This window comes from Saccoglossus kowalevskii, chromosome 3 (genome assembly GCF_978046115.1).
Source record: "Saccoglossus kowalevskii chromosome 3, keSacKowa6.1, whole genome shotgun sequence".
In the NCBI taxonomy this organism is placed as follows: domain Eukaryota; kingdom Metazoa; phylum Hemichordata; class Enteropneusta; family Harrimaniidae; genus Saccoglossus; species Saccoglossus kowalevskii.
In genome coordinates this window covers 46,499,853-46,514,557 of record NC_140643.1, presented here as the reverse complement: position 1 = coordinate 46,514,557, position 14,705 = coordinate 46,499,853, and the positions used below count along the sequence as shown (strand labels likewise).

General features: G+C 35.1%; 1 protein-coding gene across 2 annotated transcripts in view; it reads right to left on the bottom strand.

The window, feature by feature from the left end:
* The window catches only part of LOC102808288 (growth hormone secretagogue receptor type 1-like), a 62,547-nt gene extending 53,874 nt beyond the window's left edge, over positions 1-8,673 (bottom strand). For both annotated transcript variants that reach the window (XM_085497271.1, XM_085497272.1), the window contains exon 1: positions 8,437-8,673. The gene's annotated coding sequence lies outside the window, so the exon portion shown is untranslated. The remainder of the gene's footprint in view (positions 1-8,436) is intronic.
* Between the last annotated feature and the right edge of the window lie 6,032 nt (positions 8,674-14,705).

Below are 14,705 nucleotides of genomic sequence, written 5' to 3'. Positions count from 1 at the left end.
GTTTCGGAATAGTTTGAAACTAGTAGTTAAAAAGTTATTTTATATTCAGTGTAGAAAAGCTCGATTTTTCCCAATATACCACATGTAAATATTATATCAGCCGTGCTCACTTGCCAACCAACATAATTCAGTTTAATGCAATGTTAATTGCAAATGAATCATTACACAGTGTTTATTCACTGTTATTTGCATATTACGGGTGAAATAGTTGTGGTGGGGGAAATACATAGGTCGGGAAAGACGATATCACGGAGAAACGTTCGATTGATGGTTGAAAGAACTGGAACTAGTCACGAAATATATAGCGTACATGAAAGGTGCCGCCAAACAATACATTGCGCTGACCAGGTGTCAGGGATTAATTATATCAATTAATAGGATTGCAATAATTAAGATCAAACATAAATAGAGTATAAATTAAGTATGTACATAAACATAAACATACAGAGTGACGTTGTCCGGTTTCCTACAATAGTATTCAATAACATGGAAAACGTTATGACGATTGACACGAAGTAATTATGCACAATGCGATTGAACACATTCAAAAAATGATTGCTTAATATTTGCATTGAGAATTTTAGATATAGATTTTGATTTCCATGTGATACAAACATAGACCCGTGATTAAATATTATGCTTACATCATTAAAGTGAGCCCCTGAATGAGTTTAATGGAGATATGTAATTTTGTATTTCGATATGATATGTTTTAAAAAAAAAAACATATGTATGCTTTATATAATCGTTTGTTGAACAGGTCCTTAAGAACGTGCGTGCGTGTTACGTCATCGCATTGAGTCCTACGTTGCAATGCATTTAATAAATATTGAAAATTAAGGTTTAAGAAAGTGTATGTATAGTTTTAGGCTTAAGTTACTTGCCGTAAAATATAAAGCATTTTACAAATACACTTATCCATGCGTTATTGTCAATGGCAGTTTAATAGCATTAGCGTACGTATCAGCCTTTCGAATCATGAATCATTAAAAACAAAAATATACACAGAGCGGTACTCTATCAATGGCATTGTTTCTGCCGTCAGGGTTGCTTGTCATTTATTACAAATAAATACGTACTCCTCCGTTTATTTCAGTTGTCTTCATAGATACCCTGATCTAATAACATTTCAGAACTTGTCTATGTGACCACAGTGTTAATAGTTTTACAGTTAGTTTTTGTTTGCATTTAACCAATTATCTGCTTATTAGGTTATAATTTAACTAAATATGTGATGCATAGGGGGTACTCGGCAAATTAAGTGGTCTCATTACGTTGATAAGCAATCAAACTTGTTTGTCTACAACTGTGTAGTGTCACTACTGTTGTACATGTATCATTTATGGGTTAGTTATATACGGGTCATCGTCTACCTATCATTTTAATTAGAACACTGTGCTGCGAGATTTGACCCCTGTCATGTGAACACCAAGTATGCGCACGCGTATTAGCTACACGTTCACAGAGAGGTGTCATCAGTGCCGGTTATTCTCAGTTAGTATGCTAATGGGTTTAGAAATCAGGAGTTTAAAATTTATAATCTCTAAGCAAGAGTTGATACTATATCATTCATATACCAATTATAAACAAGTTAATAGGTATATTGCTGTACTAGAGTAATATTCCCTCACAATGTACTTGTGTGATATTGAGACTGTCGAATATCACTATCGTAAGTGTAGTTGGTGGGAGACTGTATGTACGGACTTTATACACTTTTAATTGTGTTCACAGGCGACGTAAAATTATACACTTGTACATTTTATGGGCTTCTAAAACTGTTCGTCATAGAGGAAATAACCCCGGATTAACATCTTTAACACGTACTGATGGCATATCAATACAATAAAATGCTTCTAGAAACTCGTGTATTGTATTCGTAGCGAATACAATGAGATTTGGAGTTTTTTTTTTTAGTTCTCTGAAAAACACAAGCTGTTGATCACCTTTAGATTGTAGTCATGTGTTTTGCCAATTGCAACTGTAAATCCTGTGATTGGGATTTAACTTAAGCTTTACGGTGTAAGCACCCTGGATGAGTTCTGACATAGACATTCATTCATTTCTTCACGAAAGTGCCATTGATAACTCAGAATGTAATGTAATACCCCCTCCCCAAATAGAAAAGTAAACAGTTCACACGACATGAAAAGTTAACATACCTCTTAAAAAATCATTTTGTTGAAATTCCAATACTGTTGTGTTTTCGTTGTTTCTGGTGTTTTCATTTATAAGTTGCGAAGGAAGTAGATGATCATAGAGTATAATTTCCGCTGAAGACACGACTTGTTTGTTGGTACCGCAACTCACTTAAGTGCCGATATCTTCGACGTGCAACATTAAATTATAACTAAGCATCTATGTAAGCTCGTTCTATCATCATGGGAAACATATGTGTGCAATTTTAGTTTGCTATTATAAATTTTAAAAATTACTAATGACCACGAATTACGTTGAATAATATATATAAATATATATGTCTGTGTTTGCGACAGCGACAGCTGCTGTGATTGCTGACGGATAAAGCTGTGTGAGAATTATGTATTTATGAATGTCTTTCCTGTGTAATTCGTCTCCTTGTTTTCAAGATTGAACCACTTGTTTGGTAACATAAGAGTAAACACTTGAAGATTCCCGACCACATTTATCACACATGGTATATATTCATGTAGAACACATTAACATATGTCAGCTGTGTTTAGTTTTGATGGCAGTGTTAATATTGGTATATATATATCCAATATGTCTGGGCGTGTTGATTCCTTGCACTGTGACACCATTTTTATATTACATGTTTGTGACTTGAGGCGATGATATTTCATCTCCGCTGTATTATGTTTTTAAGTTATTAAAAAATAAATCAGTCTCGTACGTGATAATTGTTGGGCGCTGTATTGTCAGATCCATGTAGTTGAGAAAGTCCTGTCATAGGCAGTCCGTCATTGTTGGCATCAAACGTTGTCTATCTAGTACAAGCTGTTTAAATACGTGTGTCATTTTGTCGGAAGTTCAACAAAGTTGTCAACTTATTTAAATAATTATAACGTTATACGTGTTTGCATTTTTATATTTCAATATTAATTATTGATTGTATTTTATTTTGATAGATGACAGGAAATGCCTTTTTTATTGTATTTCATCTGAACGACGGGTTTGTAAAATGTATTGAGTTTTAATTAAATATATATTATTCTTGAGTACATACACCCCGAATTAACGGAATTTCAATCCGCGGACTATTACAATTTATTACCTTCAGTAATATACTTATTTACTATATTATATGCTTTTATAGAAACGCCGAAGTCTCATTGGTCAATCGATACCATGCTGAAGTCTCATTGGTCAATCGATACCATGTGCAGCCCTGTTATCACACGCTAAAAGGGCAATGCTTGAGGTCAATGTACGAACAAGAGTTTGGGTGCGTGTCACACATTCAATGTTTTCACACATATGTATGGATAGTTTAAACAAAACATCCACTATTTGCTCAGGTTAGGTTATTTTCATGTGCTTGTGTTCGCATGTCGCTTACTCGTAAGTAACTGAAACACAAGCGTTCTCGACGCGCTGGTATTGTTTTGTTCTTAGTTTTCAAACTACTACTTAACATTTTTTTAGAAAGTCCATATTATTATTATTATTGGAATAAAGTACACCATACAGCCTGTTATTGTATGATAGTGCTTGAACTGGAATGTTCACTTAAATAATATGCTCGATTACGTCTCGACAATTATTGCCCACATTCCTTTCCTTGCACTTTTATTACGTTATACTGAACAGTGCGTCGTAATTTATGCCATAATTACATGCTCAGAAAATGAAAATAACGTGTATTTTTTTCATTGACTAACTTACTTATTTAATATAATTGCATATCATTGACAGTGGTTGGGTGGCAATTTCCTTTATGTACAGACGTGATTGAAAAACTCGTGCACGTCTTAAATCATGTGAAAACTTGAATATTTTGTACCCAAATGTGCATTATGTGTGAGTAGATTATAATTTAATTAACAACGAGAAAACGTACGATTCCTAACGTAGACACTAGTAAATTATGTCGACCATTCAATCCTTGATCAGTGAAAGGAGGACACGCCGTTTTTTTAATCTCTTGTCGCATCCAATTATATTATGAGTGACTTGCGCTGACAATTGCAAAATACTTGCTCTGTCCATTACGTGCAATTTTGGTTTAGGTGAATTACTTGACTAGTTCGCGTCGCCACTTGCTATTACATCAGAGGAACAACTGGTTGGCGTTTTATATATACACTCTCTACAATAGCATATTTCACTGATACGTATTACAGCTTTTATTTGATCGTGACAAAAACAATTGTATTAGGTGGCATTGCGTAGTGAGTACAATATGACGTTGAGGAATAATTTTGCACAATTTTTCTACAAAAAATGTTCACTTTGGTCCAATTGGGCTAAATATGTGTGGGTTTAGTTGACTTTTAGTCTTACAATAATTATATATTACATTTGGGTAGGAGTGTAACCCTCGAAGGTATACTATGAAATAGTATCAACCAGCCTATCTAGTATGTCTATGTCAAAACGTCAGAGCAATGAATGATGGGAGTCCACCGTCAGGCCGTGACAAGACGAGGTCGTACACCCACTCAGCGAGATATCGGTAACGTTTTGTTTGTTATAATGACAAGTAAATAAATAGTGTTACTCATATAAAATTCAAATGACTACTACTTTTCACTTGTTTCGGTTTTAAATGCACAATACAGTAATGCAGTTCAAATAGTTGAAAGTGTTGGATATCATGTGGAATGCGGTGATGGAATACATCCATGTTTTGGAATCTGGGACATGTAGTTTCTGTGCATAGATGAAATTGTCACGACGAAGAGAGAACGTCGCATACAGATCACTTCGGAGGTATAATTGGACATTCTGTACGAACAATAAAAACATGCCAAGCTCTTTTTCGAATTGACTCCCAGTCAGTGAATAAATTTCTATAATGACTTTAGTCAGCGAGAGAAATATTTGTTCTGTCATGGAACTAAGTTACATGGTTTAATCAAAGGTTTATCTTGAACGGCAAATGAACAATGGGCACGCTCACCATCTCATGTACACCCACATTCACAGCAAGAGCAGGACTGTCGAATTTTTTTTTTAGACTATTTTCTATTTAATATTTTTTCTGCCAAGACGTTGTTTTGTGTTGCGAACAAACAAGGAACGCAATGAAATCTAGAAAGTAACGTGTTAAAAGCTTCGATAGATTTGGAACAAAGCATTGTAAATGTTGCTTTCTAAACGTGTTATGGTATTTTCTGTTAGAAGCAGGCACCCATGAATGGTGAAATTGATTATTTTGTCGGGGTCACCCACTTCGAATCTGTCCTGACACCATTTTAATACCGACGATTGGTCCTAAAATTGTCAGAATTCCCGAAAATAGTGTGCTTAATCTACTTGCAAGAGTGAGTATGTATTGTTTTGTTTCATTTGCACGGAAGCATTCTACACTTTGCTGTAAGGATACACGAAACAAGTTATTTACAAGAATGTGACACTATAGCTATATAATATAGCCAATAATAACATTTATGAACCAAATATTTTTTCTTAAAATATATGATTATTATGACAGTATTTATATATATTACATATTTTACAGGGATTTGATAAATTGTGAGCAATTTGAACATTTTGATGTTGTTTGTCTAAAAATGGGTGACAGCAATCCCTACCCAAAAATACTTTACTTTAATATGATTCCGTATTGGTAACTGTGTCATCTAAAGTGTACTATCAGTGTTAGCTCGGCCGAGTATATTCAATCTAATATGAATAACGTTGCTGTACATGATGATCGTATGTGCGTGTGTCAAAAGTAGGAGTGCAACTAATGGCGTTTGATGACGCCGCCGTATTGATATGCATGTGCATTGTGCTGTAAATCTTCTTCCATGGAAACATTAATCGCGCAAAATAAATATCACACAGCCATATTCGGTTCATAATACCGGCCGATTGGCTATTTGCTTTCACCATCCGTGTAACATCGGTTAGGTTGTTTACGATTAAAGCATTTGGTATATATTAATAAATAATACTGCCTGGTTGTCGCATTTCCTTATTTGAACAACATGCACATGTTTCTAATTAATCTGAGCAGATTAGGACATGTATGTGCGTAGACACGACATAAAAATATCATGTGTTTAGGTGGTTACGTGGCAACTCGAGAATTTTGCAATAAGTGACGGTTTGGTTTTCAAATGGTTTAATCGAATTTAGCTCTATATTTCCCACGCATTTAATCAGTAGCTACAATAGTGTTACAAATCAGTAATTTTAACACATTGGGGGGGGGAAGTAAGATTTGTGATAATATTGAAAAATTTAAGTATATCATGAATACATCAGAAATAAAACTCATTAAACATGTTATTACCTATCTAAAATCATCTTATACTTTACATGCTAACTTCCAAGCACAATGACAACTTTCTTCTTTTAAGCATTATTAATAATGTACCTAGTAGTAGTTGTGTCTTTTTTATGTGATTTAGTTACTTTTTTTTTATACTTTTATTACAATTAGCTAAAATTGAGATGTAATTTCACAATACAGCGTAATAAAGTTAATATTATTATAGTGATGTAATACTGGACCAAAATAACTCTTGTTTTACCAAATAAACACACACGGCCATGCTATGCATATACAGCTAGACAGCTTGAGAATTCATTTTTGGTCGACTAAAACAATTTACACTCTATAATTCTAAATTTTAACCAGTTTAATAATTTGATACCACGAATGTGACTCAGTACTGCATGAATGACAGAAGCGTGATGGTGAATGACAATATTGGTTTTATAAACAAAGTTGTTTTTACCATACTATCTTCCAAGAACTATTGGTTACACATACAGTATTGTGGTAATTTTGTTTTGAAGCTTAAATTGTGACTGATTCTATGTTAAAATTATATAACTCTAAATTCGTGATGACATAGTACCAAAAAGTATATACCATGACTGACAGAGTAAATTTTGTTGGCATGATTTTGAAATATGTGTTCTAATGCTTCATCACTGTGTTCGATAAAAGAATCTCACAATAGCAATGAATTTTGTTTTAATTATGTAGTTTTGTAATTCCCAACAGAATATTGTTCCATGGATGCCCAATATTGATCAATACAATACATTACATGTTGTCAAACCATGTTTACCAATTTTCGTTCATGAGTATTATAATTTTTTTTACAATTTTCTTTATGAAACCACTTGAACTTAATGGACAAATCTACGAGTGAACCATTGTTATAGCGGTGTGTTGAACATATTTCATGGACAGAATAGTCGTGAGCGGTTCGTATCTGCAACACTCACGATATTGTGATCTATAGTTTGTACACACACGTGACGGAGGGCGACAGTAGGATATTATACAAGATGGCCTTCTCCATCCAGGCATATTTCTAGCTTAGTACACAGCCTCATTCGGAATACCGGGCCGCATGGTGTTTGATTTCGAACTATGGTCATTACAACGCGTTTCCATGGCAACATCACTTGCTTATTACGACCAATTGCACCATGACAATACGACATCATAAGAATACAACGACTCGCACAGCCGCAGAAACAAGTCGAAGGTTAAGTGATCTTTTTTTCCAAATGAGAATGAAAACATTTAACAGCGGACCTCATTTTCCCATAACTATGAGGCCCCGAATATCATAGATGCAGTCGCCTACGTTGCTATGGCAACACTTTTCAAGATTATATACAAGGATGATGACCCTTGAGTTTAAGTATCGATGTAAAATAAGTATATAATATAACTACACAAATATAGATGATGTAAAAAATATTTCAATAAGTGTTGATTTGAACGAACGCGAAATCTCGTTCATTTTAAGTTTCGGGAATTAAATATCAATATATGAAATGAAATGATGTCTTGTTGTACTGCGTTTGAGTGTCAGTCAGTCGACCTTCTCCAATATGTTGTCATCAAATTGTCTAAGTCTCCACGAACGTGGCAACCTAAATACACACCCACCGACATACCTACCAGGGTAATATTGTAGGCATTGTAGGTATAGTGATTTTGGATTCACGGGTAAATTAAAACAAAATTACTTTGACTAAAACTATAAACACCTTAGCACCCTGTTGGCACACTGTTTCTCACTGCAATGTGTTACGGTACTCCCCGCCAAATGCTAATAGGAAATAAAATACCTATATATATATTTACAGAAACATAAACTATTTACCAATTATGGGAATAGTATAGTGCTGAAAACACTGAATATATAATGGATGTGCGTTTATTTATGGTACCAGTTGTTTTTTTTCCAATCCAACATTGTTTTTGTCTTTGAATGTCGTTCTTTATATAGAATATGCGTGTTTGTTTTTTTACTTTACCTTGTATGTCGGAAATACTCAAATAGAATAGGTATGTGATAGTAGTCGCTAAAGCATCGTCCAGATTTTACAGCACAAGTAGAAATGGTTCATCATCCAAAGTAATGCCCTTTCCTCCAAAATCATACCATATGTGCAGCCGCTGACAGTCAAGTGACCAATTAACAACATTTCATTGTATGTTTGTTTTGATGTCCACTCTGTCGAGCAGCCTTGCTGCATGGTCCCCAGTTTCCAGTCGAATGAGTAGTTGTGCATTTCACTCTGCGCAGTGCACAGTGAGTTGCGTTGAATATTCATAGACGACCGCTTTCCAATGTAAACATACATTTTGCAGTTTCGCAATGACACTAATTATACAATCAATATTAAAATGTTAGTAAAATTTAGATAAAGGTACATGAACATCAGCTCATGCATTGCTAAATCTAACTGAAATTTCTAACTAATATAAAATAATATAATATATCTATATATATTTATATTGCCGTCATGGTATTTGCCGTTAATTAGTCCCGTCGGACGTAGTCCGAACGGGGACTTTTGGGTTCCGTCCGTCCGTCCGTCCGTCATTATATCTCAGAGACACCTGGACAGAGTTTCTTCAAAACTTGTACAAAGACAAGTCATAATGGGAGAGATGTGCACATCGATTTATTTTTGATTTAGTTGACCTGATTCGATTCAAAATGGCGGACTGCTAGCCATTTTGTTTTTTTACGAGTGTTCTGTTTATTTTAACAGATTTGTTTATTTACAGATTTGGGATACATTTTTTACAAAGGCAAAATATAACGGGTTAAATGTTATATTCAGTTATTTTTTGTTTTTATCGAAATTTAGCTGAATGACGGCCATTTTTGTCAAAAACGAATAAAATCACAAAATTCAAACATGTCATCAACCGTTTCTTGAACATGCCTTGACCGATTTCATTCAAACTTGGCATTGACATCGGTTATAGTGGGTTACTGGTGCGCGTCATTGTTTTTCCTGACTTGACTCAAAATGGCGGACTGGTGGCATTTTGTTTTTTACGAGTGTTCTGCTTATTTTACGGAGATGCTTGTACAGATTTTGGTTAAATCTAGTACAAAGGCAAGCTATTGCTTTGTTTTATTTTGTTGACCTTCAACTGACAGCCATTAATTGTCCCAAAAATCATTTGGACATGCCATGAACAGTTTCTGGGGTATGCATTGATCAATTTCATTCAAACTCAGTCTTTATACCTGTTTCATGCACATTTGCAGTAAAAAGGCTAAATACTATCCAATATTTAAACATAATCTGATTATACTTTTCATTGTTTGACAAAGTCACTAAAAACATGACTTGTTATTTTTAGCGTGGATTTATTAAACTATTGTTATGGTTACTCCCTATTATATATATATTTAAATGGAATACATGAACGAAGAGTGATGAACAAATCGCTGTTGAAGAGTTCTGCTGTACGCCGGGGGTGGCGCATGAATTTACTTTACTTTTTTAATGTTAGCCTAATGGTTCTTCCATGTCGTCTTAATTGGATTTTCACTGCGATGTAGTTCCTACAAGAATCTGAATGGCAAGCGTTCATCTCATGTCACGTTGGTGTGACACTCAGTTAAGGTTATTTTCGATACCTGATTTACACGTTAATAAGTGGAACATAAGTAACACATTTTTATCAAATAATTGGCTCTGAAAACGTGCGTGCAAAAGATCGTTGCTTGGCATGAGAATGGCTACGTCCTGGTAACGTCACAGATACGTCATAAAATCACGTCATATGTTATTCGTTTTTGTTATCCTTAAGCCTGGATGAACACTGATACGTTACACATGATACGTCGGCTTATATTGTGTAGTGTAAGTTGATTCTTCGTGTAAAGTGCGCGCGTCAAAACAGCTTTAAATACACCTCCTCCTCCTGTGTATTGTGTGCACATTTAACCACTAACTAACTTAGCAATGTATAGTAACCGAGTCCATTATAATCATATAGTAGAAACTACTACGAAAAATGTCGGTCTGATATATATTTGCATTATTAATTAAACAAATGTATGTGCAACAGAGCTGATAATAATATATTTACGCACAACTGCCAAGAATAGTAATATCGCAATACACACGTCGTCTAAATCACGCCCCTAGTGCCGAATCACAACCATGACGTAAACACAAAGGCCGCAATCGAGTAGCAACGATATCGTTTTGCTCTGTAGTCATCCGTCAATGACGATTATCTTTTTAAGAGTTTTTGCTATTTTTTAGATGACGTCATTTTGATGTCACAGGATCGCTTCATCACTAGAGCGCGACCTTTAGGCATGGTGAATTATATCCTCTGAGTAGAAGATAAATTCATGGATTCGAACAAATCCTCCCGACTTGGTGACTAGGATATTGATACTGAATAAATATGCTTAATTCGTATTTGTTGCATATAGTAGTTTCACGCATAACTTAACATGTATGTGCAAATATACTGGGATATAGTGTTGTGGACCATGTAATTAACTCGACGCCTCAACCGTGTATTTAATTGTTGTCCCCATTCTGATCTAATATCGGAAAAGTGAAAAAATATGCAGCGACTGTTAAATTTATACATAAACCAATTGAACTGAATGGAAATTCGTGATGATCGGCTTTTGAGGTATGCTAAACTATACAGAGTGAGTCGCGTCTTTTTTTTAACATTGCGTGTTTAAGCGCATCGACTAGTTATTGTAATTCCTCTGGCATTCACTATGGCGTCATGTCAAACACTCTAGGCCCCCTTAATCCCATAGACAAAACGAGATGGTACAGTGTTTACTCTTCAAAATTCATTGGACGTGTTTCTGACGTAGCTACTAAATATAGGGGGTCAATTGCCACATGACTTCTCGCTGCATTTAATTTCATATTAATATTGCAGTCGAACGGAAATGTCTCAAAACATCTCCCTACTTATTCGCATAGTATATTCATATATACCCATTTACCATCTCACGTTATGTTTAATTAACCTAACCGTAATAAAAATAAAGATTAAAATAAATTATAACGAGAATTCGCGTATTAACGATTCACATAGTGAAAGTGTATACACATGCGCATTTCCGGTAAATCGATCTGATAATTGGATATGAACTAAGAAAAGCAAACCCATATATAAACGGTCTCATGTAGTAAGAATATGTACTGCAATCTGCAAATATAAAGAGGATATAAAGCTGAAAGATTTGCTTTGATTTATAGTCTACTGACATACACTGTGTTCATCGAGATAGTTGCTTCAATTTCCTGAATGTATGTCATTAGAATGCAAAGCGCAATGTTTTCTGAAACGAATAAGTGTGACTGTTTGTGTCGAAGATTAAATTACGGTGTCATGGTGTAATTAGTTCTTACTGCTAATCATAAACTGTTACCCCATTAGTCGTGTAAATGATTATAATGTTTGATCTCATTAAACAAAAATAGCTAGACTGCAGTTAATATCAATAATTAAAATTATACGCTACCGGAACAGTAATTGCGCGATGGTCGGAGCTGTTATATGCATGTTTTTTAGACGGAGCTTCTCTACCAAAACTCTATTATTTCCTTGAGATAAGTGGTTCAAAATATTCATCAATGTAAAGGTAAAATGTTTGAGTGATAGTTTCGTTGCGGGGCACTGTGGGCTTTTTCCATACAATCCTACCGACAGGTAATTCTACTTGAATTCATCCCCGAGCAGGTCGTAAAATAATTAAATGTAATCACTGTGACCCTACAATGACTATTTAATCAATGACTTCAAATCACTGTGACCCCACAATGACAATTTAATCAATGACTTCAAATCTAAAAATCTGTCTACCCCGAATTATCAAGATGAGACATAAATCGATAGATCATCTTATTTGACGTCACGTGATTCTGGCACACAAGGTGCAAAGCGATATCTGTTTCACAATTTATGAAATAAGCAATGTACTAAATTACTACACACGCACCTTGTTTTGTCTTCTGATGGCAGCTTGTGTCTACGACTGTCTGTGTTCATTTAGCATAGTCCTTCAAATACTCCCTATTCTGTATCTGTATTAATATCCCATAATATTTTTTCCCACTGACTGTGTCACAGTCTACTTGAACACCGTATGTGCGGAATATGAATATCTTGATTATGTTTTTCACCTGCAGTGAGCAAAAAAGAAACAGCCAACTTCCGAATTATCATCGCTACGCATAACAATCGCGAATACACTTCTCATCTAGTTGCTATTTCCATTGCAGACAGATTTGACATTTATTCCTTTTTGTATCATAGGGTGTCTCGCGTATGTTGATAACACGTTTAGCATTCAAGGGATTTGGCGTATCATTTGACAATTGCCAGTTGACTATGAAATGTGTGCTATCGCACGTTAATAAAACAAACTCGTGGCAGGTGTTTTTTTGACCGATTTACTGTTGGAAATATTTAATATATGTCATATCTACAGCTGTAGTTTTATCTAAGTTCTCCCACACAAAGAGTGTACAACAAACATAGATTCATAAATGATATATCACTGACGATCACTTAGCGTGAGCTAGACGACACCCACGCTATTTGTATACAACTCTTTAACCTTCGGTGAATATTGGTTTTGTTAGCACACAACTTAACAAGTAGGTTATTGTCATAACGTACTCTGCTAATTGGTGATCATATAATGCCAAGTCAGAAAATAAATATGGATTCGGTCTATGCGCCGGGGCAGATGCTCGACTATTGTGGATTACATATGCACCTAATTGTGTGATGTGATCTGATTGGTCTAATATTTGTCATATAAATATGTTAATTGCAATATGTATGTCTAACAATTTGTCTACCATTGAAGTTCACGATACAAATTAGGAGACAAGTTTGTTACATGCCGGTCAGATATGCTCAAATGCAGAAGACGTTTTTTTTAGCTTTTTTTTTCATTCAGACGTGGGTTTGAAACAAATACCGGTCGATGATCGTATTGGGTAAAATGGAAAAACACAGCAGGCAAATAATCGGGTACTTCTGATCATACAATCCCGGCACGTACTGCTCAGTAAACTGGCACTATATCGACGACTTGTCAATTTCATTATCACAGAAATGATTCCTAAGATGTTTCTCGCGTTGTGTATTGAGTTTTGGTTTTCTGGTGGCTTGTTTTGCGCACTGTTTGCGTTAACACGACAATAACGTTGGCGTCAATGATGCTTAGTGTCTCGACCGAACAGTGCAGACAGTAGTCAATTAATAACAAGCGTCTTGTGCTTTATATCAGGAAGGTACATTTACATATAAAGTATTGACATTCTAATTGATTGTCTGAAAGTCATCACTAGTGTTTGTTTGCAGACAGATTTCACGCTACACATCTACAGTTTACGATCTTATGAAATCATTATTTACAACTTTTTTACATGTTATAGTCATGTTATAGGCGGTACTAAGGCAAGATACACATACCCTTTATCGTGTATCATTGCGCGTCTTTCGGTCGGCGTCTATCACGGGGATCCAATATCGAATGTTTGATGAAAGAGTATTGACATTTAATTTCGATGGAATAGAATTCAAATTGGATGTGATACTGATGGCCATACTGAAATAAAAAGCTCATTCCGGCTATTGCATCCTTGATTCCAATCAAGTAATGCATAAATAGATCACTTAGATTGCCCATTTACAAGCATCGAACAGATGGGTCAGTACTGCGAGAATCTCTAATCAACTGTCAGACTGTTAGTAAAACCTCTTCAGTGTAGTGAGGCGGAATGAAACGTCACAAAGTAATTTACATTAATTTGTTATTTATTTGATACATAAAACCCGGACACAAATGGAATAGAAAAATGACGCCAGCAAATGACGTACATATTGACGTCATCCGTACTGACATATATATAAACTACACGCGGATTCCTCAATATAATGCTGATGGTGCTCAGACTAACTGATCATCATTGTTTTGTGCCACACATAAAGCTGCAAATGATAGTTAGCATTGATATGTACGACAAACCTATTTAAAATAACGTTTAAACATTCTATTAAAGATTGACGAATGTGGGGGCTGCTGTACTTCGAGTTAAAGATTATACCCTCTCTCGAGATATACGTTTTTGGCCTGACCACTCTCACTTTTGGTCCGACTAAAAGATTACAGCGAAATACATATTTTAGAAACATCACCCAATTTTGTAAAACCACGCCCAAATTATAACTCAAAGTTCAATTAACAGTTAATCGAACTTCGAGTTACAGGCAACAT